At 38.8% G+C, this 14,569-nt stretch overlaps 1 protein-coding gene across 1 annotated transcript in view; it reads right to left on the bottom strand.

Annotated features, from left to right (window-relative positions):
• LOC118388885 (CMP-N-acetylneuraminate-beta-galactosamide-alpha-2,3-sialyltransferase 2-like) overlaps positions 1-14,142 on the bottom strand; it is a 45,362-nt gene extending 31,220 nt beyond the window's left edge. Inside the window, exon 1 of the mRNA XM_035778449.2 lies at positions 13,990-14,142. The gene's annotated coding sequence lies outside the window, so the exon portion shown is untranslated. The remainder of the gene's footprint in view (positions 1-13,989) is intronic.
• Between the last annotated feature and the right edge of the window lie 427 nt (positions 14,143-14,569).

The following is a 14,569-nucleotide window of genomic DNA, read 5'->3' as shown; positions in this document are numbered from 1 at the left end:
GATTATCACTTCTCACAATGCTGCTTGTTTAGTAAAGTTAGATTAAAGCTGAATCAATGTCTCGCAAGATCACAATTTATTAGTATTTTACATAACTGAATATAATAGCATATACTGTAGCATTGTATACCTATAATATGTTAACACAAAAACACCTCCTCAGTCATTTCCTATCTGAAGGTTTCAATGTTTTCCTCATGCAGCCAAAACTGAACAGCGGGCATCAATAGGCAGAATATATGCTTGGATTGGATTTTTTAAAATAAAATAGGTCTACAATAAACTGATATTATAGACTACAATAGGCTACTAAATACAATTTCCAGTGGCACACTGACTCACCTAATGATGAAGACTACTACTCACGGCTACTACTCACGGTGATGGCCAATAGGCCATCCTCCATTCTCGCCTTGACTATCAGAGGAGTTACTGTGACGCTTGTTACGAACTGCAGTATTTTGTAAAGTTGTATTTTCAACGATTTCATTGAAGATATCATAGCAAGTGGAGCGTATCTCAAGATGAGCGAGCTACTTTGACAAACAGTGCTGCTGTTCGGAAAAAAATTGAGAGTTGAGAAGAAAGTATTCTATTGGTCTTCTCTTTCCAGCAGTAGGCATTTGCTTTCCAAACTCTACGTTTTCCCACGATTGTATTTTGACATTTGAAAAAGGAAAACAGACAGCCACAACCAACCATAGAAATATAATCTATAGATAGCAGTTCCTATTCAAGTGCACCCATTAGTTTAACACTCAACTTGGCAGGGTAAGAGGGTAATTAATTATGGCTGCAATCCCCGTACAGGGATCAACATCAGGGGAAATTTCAGAGTGACAACTAGAAATACAACGTCGTAACATTAAACATTCTTGAAAATGCAAGTGTCTTACATCCTTCAAAAGATTAGGATCTTGGTAATCAAACTACGTTTTCAGATTTGAAATAGCTATTACAGAGAACATAGATACCATGCTTTTGTTTGAGAAGAGCAATCAACAACAGAAACATTTTCCGCCATGACAGTTTTTACACATTCACATCTGAAGGTAAAATTATGATGTACATTCTGATATCTTGCTCTTATTTCTCTTGCTGAGGGTCCCAGTGATCAAATGAAGTGCTGTTTTCTTTGATTAAAATCCATTTTTATAGCCGAAATCGAAACATTTTGTAACCCTTTTGTGCCGTGAATTCCATTTCTATCAATTTTATACAGAGCATTCGACGTAATTACACACAGTAAACCATGGTTTATCTACTGTAATTTCTGGACTATAAGCCGCTACTTTTTTCCCATGCGTTGAACCTTGCGGTTTATACAATGACGCGGCTAATTTATGGATTTTTCCCGCTTTCACAAGATTCATGCCGCCAAAAAACTGAGCACCGTCACATAATGTGACGTAAATCGAGCGCGCTCAAACTTCCCATCGTTCTGATTACAGTAGTCATTTTGTCACTTTCATCATGGCAAAGACACGGAGAAATGCATATGATGCAGCTTTCAAGTTGAAGGCGATCGATCTGGCTGGTGGAAAAGGAAATAGAGCTGCTGACAGTGTGGAGCATTGTCAAAAAATCCACTATCATCAACAGGTTTCGAAAGGCTGGACTGCTGCGTGTTGAAGAGGGCAGCGATCCAACATCGGATGAAGCAATTCTGAGGCTATTCAACTCCGACACCGAAGGAGATGACTTCCGTGGTTTCAGTGCACAGGAGGAGGAAGATAGTGACCAATGACTTTCTTGGTAGGCTACTGTTGTAACAAAAATGAAATCCGTGTTTCGTTAAAGCCTATTTATTTTTGTTACAAGCCGTGTTTCGTTAAAGCCTATTTATTTTTGTTTACAAGCCGTGTTTTGTTTAAAGGCTGTGTAAAGTTAATTTGTTTCAATGTACCGGTAGGCACCTGCGGTTTATAGACAAGTACGGCTTATTTATGTACAAAATACATATTTTTTAATAATTCAGTGGGTGCGGTTTATATTCAGGTGCGCTTAATAGTCCAGCAATTACGGTAGTCATGGTTGGTTTCAGTGCATTCCTCTGGATGTTTGCAACACAGCCAAACGTCATTGTTTTTTTTGCGGGGAGTATTGACTGAAGTGAACTGATTTGAAGACAACGAGCAATGACTACCTTGCGCACCAATAATTTTAGCCAAGCTTCGTTGATTGACTGTATTTCTGCCCAATGACCACTCTACTTGAAATCTAGATGGGTAGATCGCTAATGAGCTGAGGTAAACGCCAGTATGTAATGGTTTTGGGTTGGACCACCATTCCTTGTTTGTAAATGCACACGTAATGAACTCCATTCTCGCCTTGACTATCAGAGGAGTTACTGTGACGCTTGTTACGAACTGCAGTATTTTGTAAAGTTGTATTTTCAACGATTTCATTGAAGATATCATGGCGAATAAATCAGGAAAAGTGAAGTCAAAGTCTAAGTATACAGATTTGCACCAGATTATAGAAGAGATTGATCTGGAAAGTGAGACAGATTTTTTGTTTGAGGAATCTTTGAGTGTTATGATATATATATATACTGTATTTTGCCATTTGCAATGAGATGTGTGGTTTGTGTGTGTGTGTGTGTGTGTTTGTTGGTTTGTTTGGGTGTGTGTGTGTACATGTATATGTATGTGTATGTGTATATTTTGCAATGAGATGTGTGGTTTGTGTGTGTGTGTGTGTTTGTTGGTTTGTTTTTTGGGTGTGTGTGTGTGCATATATATGTATGTGTGTATGTGTATATGTATGTGTATATATATATATATATATATATATATATATATATACTGCTCAAAAAAATAAAGGGACCACATTTGGGCAACTTGTGTGGAACACCTGGGTGACTTCATGCTAAATGTCATGTAGCTCGCCCGTTCCTGAAGTTATCAGTTTGAAACTTTGCACACCTACAGTTGCCCTCTTGTGTTATCCATCAAAATCATTGCCAGCATCCTATCTGACTGTGTGGCTATTCTAGTACATGTGAAAGATGATGCTACAACAATACAAAACAGAAAACGTATGCTCTTTCTTTCTCTTTTCTTCCACCAGATCTACTGTGTTATATTCTTACATTCAATTAACATTTCCACAAACTTCAGAATGTTTCCATTCAAATGATACCAAGAATATGCATATCATTGCCTCTGGGCCTGAGCTACAGGCAGTTAGATTAGGTTATGTCTTCAGGCAGAAATTGAGAACAAAGGGATGCAGCCATTACAGGTTTTAAGGAGATCCTCCCCTACTTTTGTCCACATTGGCTTGTGAACCCACAACCGTCTGGGCGCCATAAAAATTCCTGCATTGCCATGTAATGCTTATAAAACCAATAAGAGTTTCTAAACGGCATATCTAAGGCTCTAGCCTGTCCGAGAAGTGAGGGTAAATGGTAGACATGTTCTCTGCTATCCACTTTGTTTTAATTATTATTTGGGGTATAGGAGAGGGTGTTCGGGGAGGATTTAGGTCAAATATATTTAGCTGAAGGGAGGTCCATCCATTTCATTTCAGAAAAGGTCCGATATTCTCCATGTTACCCTTATTATAAAAAAACGTTCACTCCCTTATAATTTCCGTCATTTGTTTGTCAATTTGTCTATAATTAGACACATGCAGCTTCTCTTCTTCTATTTATACACTGAGTGTAGAAAACATTAAGGACATCTGCACTTTCGATGACACACAGACCAGGTGAATCCAGGTGAAAGCTATGATCCCATATTGATGTCACCTGTTAAATCCACTTCAATCCATGTAGATGAAGGGGAGGAAACAGGTTAAAGGAGGGCAGATTTAAGTGCCTTTGAACAGGGTATGGTAGTAGGTGCAACGGTTTGTGACAAGAACTGCAACGCTGCTGGGTTTTTCACGCTCAACAGTTTCCTGTGTGTATCGAGAATGGTCCACCACCCAAAGGACACCTAAGCAAACTTGACACAACTGTGGGAAGCATTGGAGTCAAAATGGGCCAGAATCCTAGAAGACTAAAACCCTTGCTCACCTGAATGTCATAAATTGATAGAATGAACGCTTCAATCTAGTTAACATCTGTAAAGTTATGTCATCCATGCTTCTTTTATGGAGCAATGACGTTTGGGACCGGGGAGAAAACGCAATTAAAACCTTTTTTTTTTACGAAAGATGTTCTGTGCATGACAGTTTGATCGGTTGAAAGGAAATAGAATGCTGTGAAAACGACCCAACATCTGAAAAGATTTCAGTTTGGCTTGGATGCATATTTAGTCAGTGTCCAGAGTTCAGTTTCCATGATGTGCCATAGGCCTATTTGAAGTCCACATCTTTTGACTCTCAAATGTGTATAGCTCCTCACAATCCCTCAGATAACTTTTTGACGTCATGAAAAATATATCTGTTTTTTGGTTGAAATCTGATTGAACTACTGACCAGTTATCTAAAAGCTACTCAATTAATAGACACCAATCTATGTAAACATGTGCATAGTGTTTGTGGGCCCTACATGCATTGCATAGAACACATTAGAACCATTACAATTAAATGAATGTTCTTTTTCAGCAGAGGCTGCATGATTCAGCTTAGCACACTTGGCAAACAACAGCTGGCAGAGCACAACAAATTGCGTTAGGGTCTGGTAGCATATTGTACCCAGTCAACACTCTGGTCTCCGGCCTATTCCGTTTGAGACTCGGGGGACTCTGATTTGGGGGGCTTCTTGTGGGCCAAGTCTGGCAGAATCATATTACTCCGGGTCCGGCTAATGGTACTCAGGCCGAGGTCACTTCAGGTAATGTAAGATTAACTTTTCAGGAGTAGGGCCATTTTATGTTATTATTCGGCAGGTCATGAAATACCAATTTAAAAAACTAAGAATTTTGATATTTCACCTCCAAGTCAGATTTTGATAGGTAATTAAAAGCTATAATTTGTGACTGTCTCTGCAGTCATATAGCTATCAGAGATGGTCTCTAATTTAGAGAATCTCCGAATCTATGCTTTTACTACAGGCTATGGCAATGTTTTCTGTTGTTGCAGTCCACCACAATTGAAAAGTGCACATTCACTTCCATTACATTTGTTCTAGGCTACCAGCCTGTAAAATAATCATGCACAATAATACAAGATTCCCTTACAAGAATTCACTGCTGTTAAAATGCAGTAAAACTGCAGTACAATTAAATAATGGTTGTTTAATTAATGATATCTGGTAAATTGCTGTGTGTGTTGGCTTCCAATGACCATCTTTCGTTGATGTTAATTTCTCAGTTTATTGTGTTGCACATTTTCTTCTGTTCCACTGAATGCAATTTTGATGTTCTATTATGTCCAACTACATTTGTTTTCTGATTTTTTTTAATTATACGTAGGCCTGTCTTTTATTTCAATATCATAATCCTACAGAATCCTATTTTTATTCCATTTATTTCCATCAATAATTTGTACAAAATCATTGCACCCGAATTTGACCCCGAGAATGACAATTATATTTTCCCTTAAAGATTTTAATGAATTAACAATGCGTGCAGTAATTATATTTTACATTCAGTAGCTAAATAAGGAGGTAGGTATATCAGTTCCAGCTAAAACTTGTATTGGAATCTGTTCCTCGCACAACAATAGTTCTTTGTTGCAAGCAGCCTGCTTTTATCAACATTCCATACAGCATGTCGGGACAAAGCACCGAGTAAGCTACACAACACTGCTGGAAAACAACACAGTTTCTTGAAATGTATGTTGTTGGGTTTTTATAGATTTGACTGCTAAATGGTAGTCTCTGTTCTCCAGCATTCTTGTTTTATTTTTGTAAGTAAAGTGCCAGTTTGTTGGGGAGAGTTTTGCTAGCTAGCTAATTTTAGCTAGCTAACATTAGCTCTCTGGCAAATCCTCCATGGACTTGTTAAGTTTTCATTTTTACCTGTTTTTTTACCTGTTGTAACTTATTGAAATTTTGATCTGTTTAGTTAATGACAGTAAATATGTGTGTTTCTCTCTTTCTGTGTGTGTGCGTGTGTGTGTGCGTGTGTGTGTGTGTGTGTGTGTGTGTGTGTGTGTGTGTGTGTGTGTGTGTGTGTGTGTGTGTGTGTGTGTGTGTGTGTGTGTGTGTGTGTGTGTGTGTGTGTGTGTGTGTGTGTGTGTGTGTGTGAGAGGGATGGATCATAGCTTCTAGAAAAGATTGTGACCATGTCAACATTGTGTCATGCAAGCTACTGTATGTGTGTGAGAGAGATGGTTAATGATTACACCTACACAACCGTTCAAAAGTTTGGGGTCACTTAGAAATGTCCCTTGTTTCCCATGAAAACATACAGGAAGCTAGTTGCAAAATGAATAGGAAATAGAGTCAAGATGTTGACAAAATAATGATTTTTAATTAAATAATAATTGTGTCCTTCAAACTTTGCTTTCGTCAAAGAATCCTCCATTTGCAGGAATTACAGCCATACAGAGCTTTGGCATTCTAGTTATCAATTTGTTGAGGTAATCTGAAGAGATTTCATCCCATGCTTCCTGAAGCACCTCCCACAAGTTGGATTGGCTTGATCGGCACTTCTTACGTATCATACTGTCAAGCTGCTCCCACAACAGCTCAATAGGGTTGAGGTCCGGGGACTGTGCTGGCCACTCCATTATAGACAGAATACCAGCTGACTGCTTCTTCCCTAAATTGTTTATGCATAGTTTGGAGCTGTGCTTTGGGTCATTGTGCTTTGGGTCACTCCAATTAAGCACCTTCCACAGGGTATGGTATGGCGTTGCAAAATGGAGTGATAACCTTCCTTCTTCAAGATCCCTTTTATCCTGTACAAATCTCCCACTTTTACCACCACCAAAGCACCCCCAGATCATCACACCATGCTTGACAGATGGCGTCAAGCACTCCTCCAGTATCTTTTTTCTTCTTCTGCATCTCACAAATGTGTCTTCTTTGTGATCCGAACACCTCAAACTTAGATTCGTCTGTCCATAACACCTTTTTCCAATCTTCCTCTGTCCAGTGTCTGTTCTTTTGCCCATCTTAATATTTGATTTTTATTGGCCAGTCTGATATATGGCTTTTACTTTGCAACTGCTTAGAAGGCCAGGATCCCAGAGTCGCCTCTTCACTGTTGATGTTGAGACCGGTGTTTTGCATGAAGCTGCCAGTTGAAGACTTGTGAGGCATCTGTTTCTCAAACTAGACACTAATGTACTTGTCCTCTTGCTCAGTTGAGCACCCGTGCCTCCCACTCCTCGTTCTATTCTGGTTAGAGCCAGTTTGCGCTGTTCTGTGAAGTAGTACACAGTATTGTACGAGATTTTCAGTTTCTTGGCAATTTCTCACATGGAATAGCCTTCATTTCTCAGAACAAGAATAGACTGACGAGTTTCAGAAGGTCTTTGTTTGTCAATTTTGAGTCTGTAATCGAACCCACAAATGCTGATGCTCCAGATACTCAACTAGTCTAAAGGCCAGTTGTATTGCTTCTTTAATCAGGACAACAGTTTTCAGCTGTACTAACATAATCACAAAAGGGTTTTCTAATGATCAATTCACCTTTTAAAAATATGAACTTGGATTAGCTAACACAACGTGCCATTGGAACACAGGAGTGATGATTGCTGATAATGTATTGTACGCCTATGTAGATATTCCATTTTAAAAATATGCCGGTTCCAGCGACAATAGTCATTTACAACATGAACAATGTCTACACTATTTCTGATCAATTTGATGCTATTTTAATGGACCAAAAAAATTGCATTTATTTCACAAACAAGCACATTTCTTTTTTTTAAAACCCCTTTTCTCCCCAATTTCATGGTATCCAATTGTTTTTAGTAGCTACTATCTTGTCTCATCGCTACAACTCCCGTACGGGCTCGGGAGAGACGGAGGTTGAAAGTCATGTGTCCTCCAATACACAACCCAACCAAGCCGCACTGCTTCTTAACACCCGGAAGCCAGCCGCACCAATGTGTCAGAGGAAACACAATGCACCTGGCAACCTTGGTTAGCACGCACTGTGCCCGGCCCGTGTTTCCTCCAACACATTGGTGCTTACGGGTTAAGTGGGCATTGTGTCAAGAAGCAGGGTGGCTGGGTTGTGTTTCGGAGGACACACGCCTCTCCGTACGGGAGTTGCAGTGATAAGACAAGACTGACCAATTGGATACCACGAAACTGGGGAGAAAACTGGTTGAAAAAATACATAAAATAATTATTTAAGAATATGTTGTAGATATAAACTTTATATTGGTGACTACGGAAACAAATATAAAGTTCATGAGTAATGTTTTCAATATCCACATTTTTCCTCTGCAATAATTTTTACAGTAGGTAGGTAATAAGCTGTGGTCATTACCAGGTTATGATGAGGTCTTTAACTATGAGCAGTAGGCTACATAATATAGCACATAAGATAGTGGTCAGAATTATGACCAGCTGGTCATATAGTGGTCTGAAAAATATGTCATATTCTGGCCAGTAAAAAAAAAACAAGACAAAAAAAACATCATTTTTCAACCAGTTTGCGACCAGAATAAGATGTCATACTGATGTATTTTCAACCAGGTTTTGCCCACTGGGTTCTCGGTGTGGCCAGTCTACTTTTCTTGGGTAAAATGCTAGATTAACTTTAAGAAAAACATTAGGAAATGTTACATTCTTTCTACGATAAACATTAGAAATTTGATCGCCATACCTCGTTTTTGCCACAAAGACCTTGCTTTTTCATTGTAAGTTAATTTACTTCTGTGGCTGCCAGCCAAATTGAATTGCATTTCTGTTGTCATCTGATGAAAAGGAAGCTATTGTCTGCCAAATCCTTTGCAGTAATGTATTTCTGTGAAGGAAACCTATAGTTGCATGTCCCTGATCACTCTACTGAGGCAAAAAAACAACAACTTAGCTTTCAATATAAAATGTGACCCTTTCAATAAACATCTGGACTCTCCTGCTCCCGCTTTCTCCTATTTACAAACACACAGCTGGCTCAACTGTTCTGGGCAACTACGGTAAGCTTCATAAAGTAAAATAATGTGACAGGTGAAAAGAAGAACGCAATCTGCTTTATCTCCTAATGTATTGCAAAGTTTACTGCAGGCAGCAACAAATATAGACATTTATTGAATAACGTAATAGTTTCAACGGTATTGAAAAACCATCCTGTGGCTATTTCCAAATACCCCGGTATACGGTACACCGTCCCCAGCCTAAATCAGTGATTTTTACCCAAGTGCCGCTAGAGCTGGGCGACATTGCCAAAATATTATATATTTTATATTATGTATTTCTTTTTAATTGGACGGTAATGATATTTTTAATTTTTGAATAATACAAGTTCTACATTTGCTTTATGAGTAGTGAGTGATCCTAGGGTGGCAACACATACATTCTAAGTGATATCAATGAGTATTTCTCCATTCTGATTGTATTATACTGTTCAATTCGATTTTAACCAAAACTGTTCAATTCGATTTTAACCAAAACAAATTTCAGCACTTTTATAATTTCTGCATTTCCTGCACTCAATTGCAGTGGTGGAAAAAGTACCCAATTGTCATATTTGAGTAAAAGTAAAAATACGTTAATAGAAAATGACTCAAGTAAAAGTCACCCAGTAAAATACTACTTGAGTAAAAGTCTAAAAGTATTTGGTTTTAAATATTCTTAAGTATCAAAAGTAAAAGTATAAATAATTTCAAATTCCTTAGATTAAGCAAACCAGATGGCACCATTTTCTTTTTTTCTTTTTTTATGACGGATAGCCAGGGGCACACTTCAACACTCAGACATAATTTACAAACAAAGCCTTTGTGTTTAGTGAGTTCTCCAGATCAGAGATGACCAGGGATGTTCTCTTGACAAGTGTGTGAATTGGACCATTTTCCTGTCCTGCTAAGCATTCAAAATGTAACGAGTACTTTTAGGTGTAAGAGAAAATGTATGGAGTAAAAAGTTGTTACGGGATTTTTATGAATAATGACTAAATGATGTATACATTTCAATCAGAACTATGACTAAACAGAATACTACTATGTTACTGTATGGAAGTATGAATCTTATTATAATCATAATACTGAATGTGTAGTTTTCATCCAGAATTAGAAGGACTGTCTGTTCCTTGTTAGAAACGAATGGAGCTATTGTCAGACTGGCTGGAATGCTGTGTTCCTTACAGGACATCCTGTCTCTACACAGGGAGAAGAGAGACCTTGGGATAGTAGTAGATTATTTAACAGGTGGTGGACAATGTGGAAAGGCTTGTGAACTATACTGCCATTGTATCGGAGTGGAGGAAGGACAGAATAAAACCTGTGATGTAATTTTTAGTATAAAACCTGATGTAAATTGTACTATGATAAGTACTCTCGAGAATAAACGCTATTGATTGATTTTGAGACTGGTCTCTATCCATTTTATGCAAATAAGTATCTTACAAATTCTTAGAAATGGACAGAGTGTTTTAATTGAATTGGTTGTTAAACATATAGGAATAGAATTCCTTTAACAAAAGTACAGTATTTTGTTAAAGGAATGTAGTGAAGAAAAGGTTGTCAAAAAATAAAAATAGTAATGTAAAGTACAGATACCAAAAAAAAAACGTAAGTAGTACTTGAAAGTATTTTTACACCATTGCTCAATTGAGATAATTTCCACACTGCTGCACGGTATGGGCAAATAATCTAGGACTTATTTTTAACCAAATGTTGCAATTGAAATTTGACTTGCAAATTAGAATTAAAGCAAAACTGTTGGACTCATGGAAATAGTATGACTATTCTAATTCTATAGTTAAGACTATAATAGTGGGCACTTTGAATACAGTGTTTGAGATGACAAGGGATTAAAATGCCAGGGAGGAGTTATTGTGACAGGGTAGGAAATAAAGTGCTGATAGTGTTTCATAGGGGACCCTATAAACTTTGGCTACATTGCATGTTCTCTTAGCTACTTCATGTAGCTAACATATTCTTGCTTTGCATAGTCCTCTTTGATTTAGAAGATACTGTTGCACAAACAACATGCTGATTTAGGTCTCCACCATCCCTGGTATTATCAGGATGTATTAGCTAGCTACGTTTGCTCTTACTCAGTACATTTATTTGCTATCTAGCTAGCTAGCTATTAGCATTAGCGGCTAACAATTAGCATCTCACAAGATTTAGGGCAACTTGCTAAGAAAATACAAAATAGCTGTTTGCTGATGTAAGTGTAACCGATGTGATATGGCTAGCTAGTTAGTGGTCGTGCGCGCTAATAATGTTTCAATCGGGTGACGTCACTCGCTCTGAGACCTGAAGTAGTTGTTCCCCTTGCAGAGGGCCTTGGCTTTTGTGGAGCGATGGGTAACGATGCTTCGAGGGTGGCTGTTCTCGATGTGTGCAGAGGGTCCCTGGTTCGAGCCCAGGTAGGGGCGAGGAGAGGGACGGAAGCTATACTGTTACATTGATGCTGTTGACCCGGATTACTGGTTGTTGCGGAAAAGGAAGAGCTAGATATGGCTAGCTAGTTAGCGGTGGTGCGCGCTAATAGCGTTTCAATCGGGTGACGTCACTTGCTCTGCAAGGGCCGTGGAGCGATGGGTAACGATGCTTCGTGGGTGTCAGTTGTGTATGTGTTCAGAGGGTGCCTGGTTTGAGCCCAAGTAGGGCAAGGAGAGGGACTGAAGCAATACTGTTACATAAGAAACAGACCAATAGTGTCATTATAGAATGCTAGTGGATTTATATTAAGAAGCAAAGTGAAACAGCATTGTCCTCATCAACATTGTTGCATGTGCTGCATTGACCTTTCAGACTGAACGCAAGTATCTGTGGTTGAGGAACATCAAATGCGCTCCTTATGTGACAAGGGGTGTGGCTAGGTCTGTGTGGAAAGTGGCACAGAGAGAAAGAGCGGAGAGAGATGACTCAAGTAGTGAAGTAAACTAGAACAATTGACATTACACCTGACGTATCACATTTAACAACCAAACATTCAAATACCGGTATAGAAGGTAAAGTAAAAACCCAAACCGGTCCCTGCATCAATACCGGTATATCATAAAATACGGTATACCGCCCAGCCCTATACAGTGCCGCTACTGGACAAAGCCTGGAGCCTATAGAAAAAGTTTCTGACTCTCACATTACTGAAACCAGAAACCCACAACTGTGCTCTACCAACAATATTAAGTTGCATTGGTTAACCGGGGTCTTAGCCAAGCAAATTCATATTCAATTCAGGAGGGGGGAACCTGTCTGACTTTGCATTACAACTCACTTTTTAACAGCAAAATATAGATAAGTGAGCTTTGTGAGTTCTGTAAAAGGAGTCTCTTAATTTCATACAAGTCAAACTGGCAACTTAGGGGGGAGAAAAAGTAAGTAGGACCAACATTTTCACAGAATTAAAGTAAACAACTAAAAATGAGAGCTGAGGAAGGGGATAAACAAGAACAACAAATCCCCTCTTAGAAGATTTAGACTAGAAGCGGAGCTGAGTAAATAATACTCAAATGCAAGGGCCTGTTATTTCCTGTGGCATGCAGGGTGGTGTATGTCGGAATTTAGGAGAGAGCTTCAAGAGGGTGACGGAGAGGATTGTTATCTTTTGGGCGGGTAGGGCAGTAGTAACATAGGTCTTGGTTTCCAGCAGTTGCGTCTGTATAGACCACACACAAAAGACAGAGTGGGCCTTCACCTTCCAAATACAGGAAAGCCCACTCCACTCAAATTGGAAATATGCTTGCAACCAACCATCACCAGCCCAACATTGCATGACTACAGGAATGTTTACCTTTATTTCACTAGGCAAGTCAGTTAAAGAACAAATTCTTATTTTGTAACATGTAACAGCTGTTACTTTGTGATGTGCTTATTAGTCCATAGTAAAAGGACGCTCTGGTTGTACATGTATAACAATAGGCACAATACCATTCACCAGCCACATCCTCACATTGTTGTTATGACAAGTCACTCACTATATGTTACATGAGCAGAGAACATATGGATTCTCCACAATGGGCCATAGTGGGTGTGGAGAGATTAAATACTATGGCTTTACTTGCTAAAACCAGCTACCTTGCATTCATTGCTAATGAGGAGTGAATGGATTTGAGAACCATAACTTGTGTAGATTCAAGCCACGGGTATGTTCCTTTTTTATAGTGCAGCGCTCTTCTTTTGTGTAGGAAGAAGTGCTAGAAGGGCACTTCCTTTAACTCTTCTTGCAGCTGTTGTGCACTTCTCTTAAAATTCTGCCTGGATGATGGAAACAATTCACCAACATACAGTATCACTAGTGCTTACATTAATATACATTCTGCAGTGACTCTAGTGCTGAGTATAAGGGGGGGGGGGGTGCATAAACGCATTACTGACAAAAAAAACAGGATGGCGACGCCTCATACTACGTTAGTAACTCGTAATAAAAACGGTTCTATTTAACACAGATTATTCCATTGTAGTAGATTGTTCATGGGTCATGTGCTAATCTCATTTCACTTCAAAATAGATACCTCGGTGGTGCTGTTCGTTTTTTGCGTACAACTAAAAAACGGAGGGGATTACACAAAATATATTTTTTTCCAATACAGCACAATGTCGTATAGCTTTGCAACAATTTTCACAACGTTCGTTAACGGGGCCATCCAATCTTTCTTTTCAAGATCCTTGAAGAAAACTTTTATGAACACGTCATTCACATAGCGGGTTTCTCGTAACTTCTATGCAGTTGACTATCTCCCATAGCGTTCATAGGGCGGATACATTTTGAAAATTCGAATGAAACTAATATGAAACTAATATACCTATAGTTAGTTTACTTACTATAATCATTTTTTTTCTTCCGAAATCGTATATAGTAAGTAAACTACGTGACTTCTCAAAGTTGATACATTGTAACTTTGTATGAAAACATTCTACCCTTTGTATGATGGCTACACAACACATTCGATACCACATCTTCCCCGTTTTTGAGTAATTTCTACAAAGGCAAATAGTAACACGAAAAGGAGACATACTTACATAGTGCGGGACGACAGCTCAGCAGCCTAACTGTTTTTGGTAAAGCATGACCAGAAGGTACATGAGGTCGGGGTGCTTATTTGCCCTGCCTCCAATTTCGTGTGCGAGCGCTCACGCGTGCGTGGATGTTTCAGAAATAGCCATTGAGAAACGCAAAATGTTTATCATGGTTTTACGACTGACTCATTTTCCCTTGGTAGCCTAACGTCTGAGTTAGGTTATTTAAGTAACTTTTCCATGAGTCTCACAAAAAAATACAGTTTATAACTGTGGCAATGAACACAACAAAATCCAAATTTTTAACACAGGTTATCTTTTGTCTAGCAGCAAACATTTACTACAGGCTATGGTGTATCCATTACCTTATCTTCACTAGCATCACTTGTTTTCTCAATTCTTTTAATCGCTTTTGCATAGGAGATTCGATTGAGGTGGCAAAAGTTAGAGCGGGCAATCTCCTTCACCCTTACAGGGCACTCCAAGAACTCAGGATCATGATCCCCACCACAATTGCAACACCGTCATCCTTCTACACACCGTTCTTCAGTATACACTGTTCATCTGCACACACTTGAAACAT

The sequence above is a fragment of the Oncorhynchus keta genome, chromosome 10, assembly GCF_023373465.1.
Source record: "Oncorhynchus keta strain PuntledgeMale-10-30-2019 chromosome 10, Oket_V2, whole genome shotgun sequence".
In the NCBI taxonomy this organism is placed as follows: Eukaryota; Metazoa; Chordata; class Actinopteri; order Salmoniformes; family Salmonidae; genus Oncorhynchus; species Oncorhynchus keta.
This window is presented reverse-complemented; position numbering and strand designations above follow the sequence as displayed.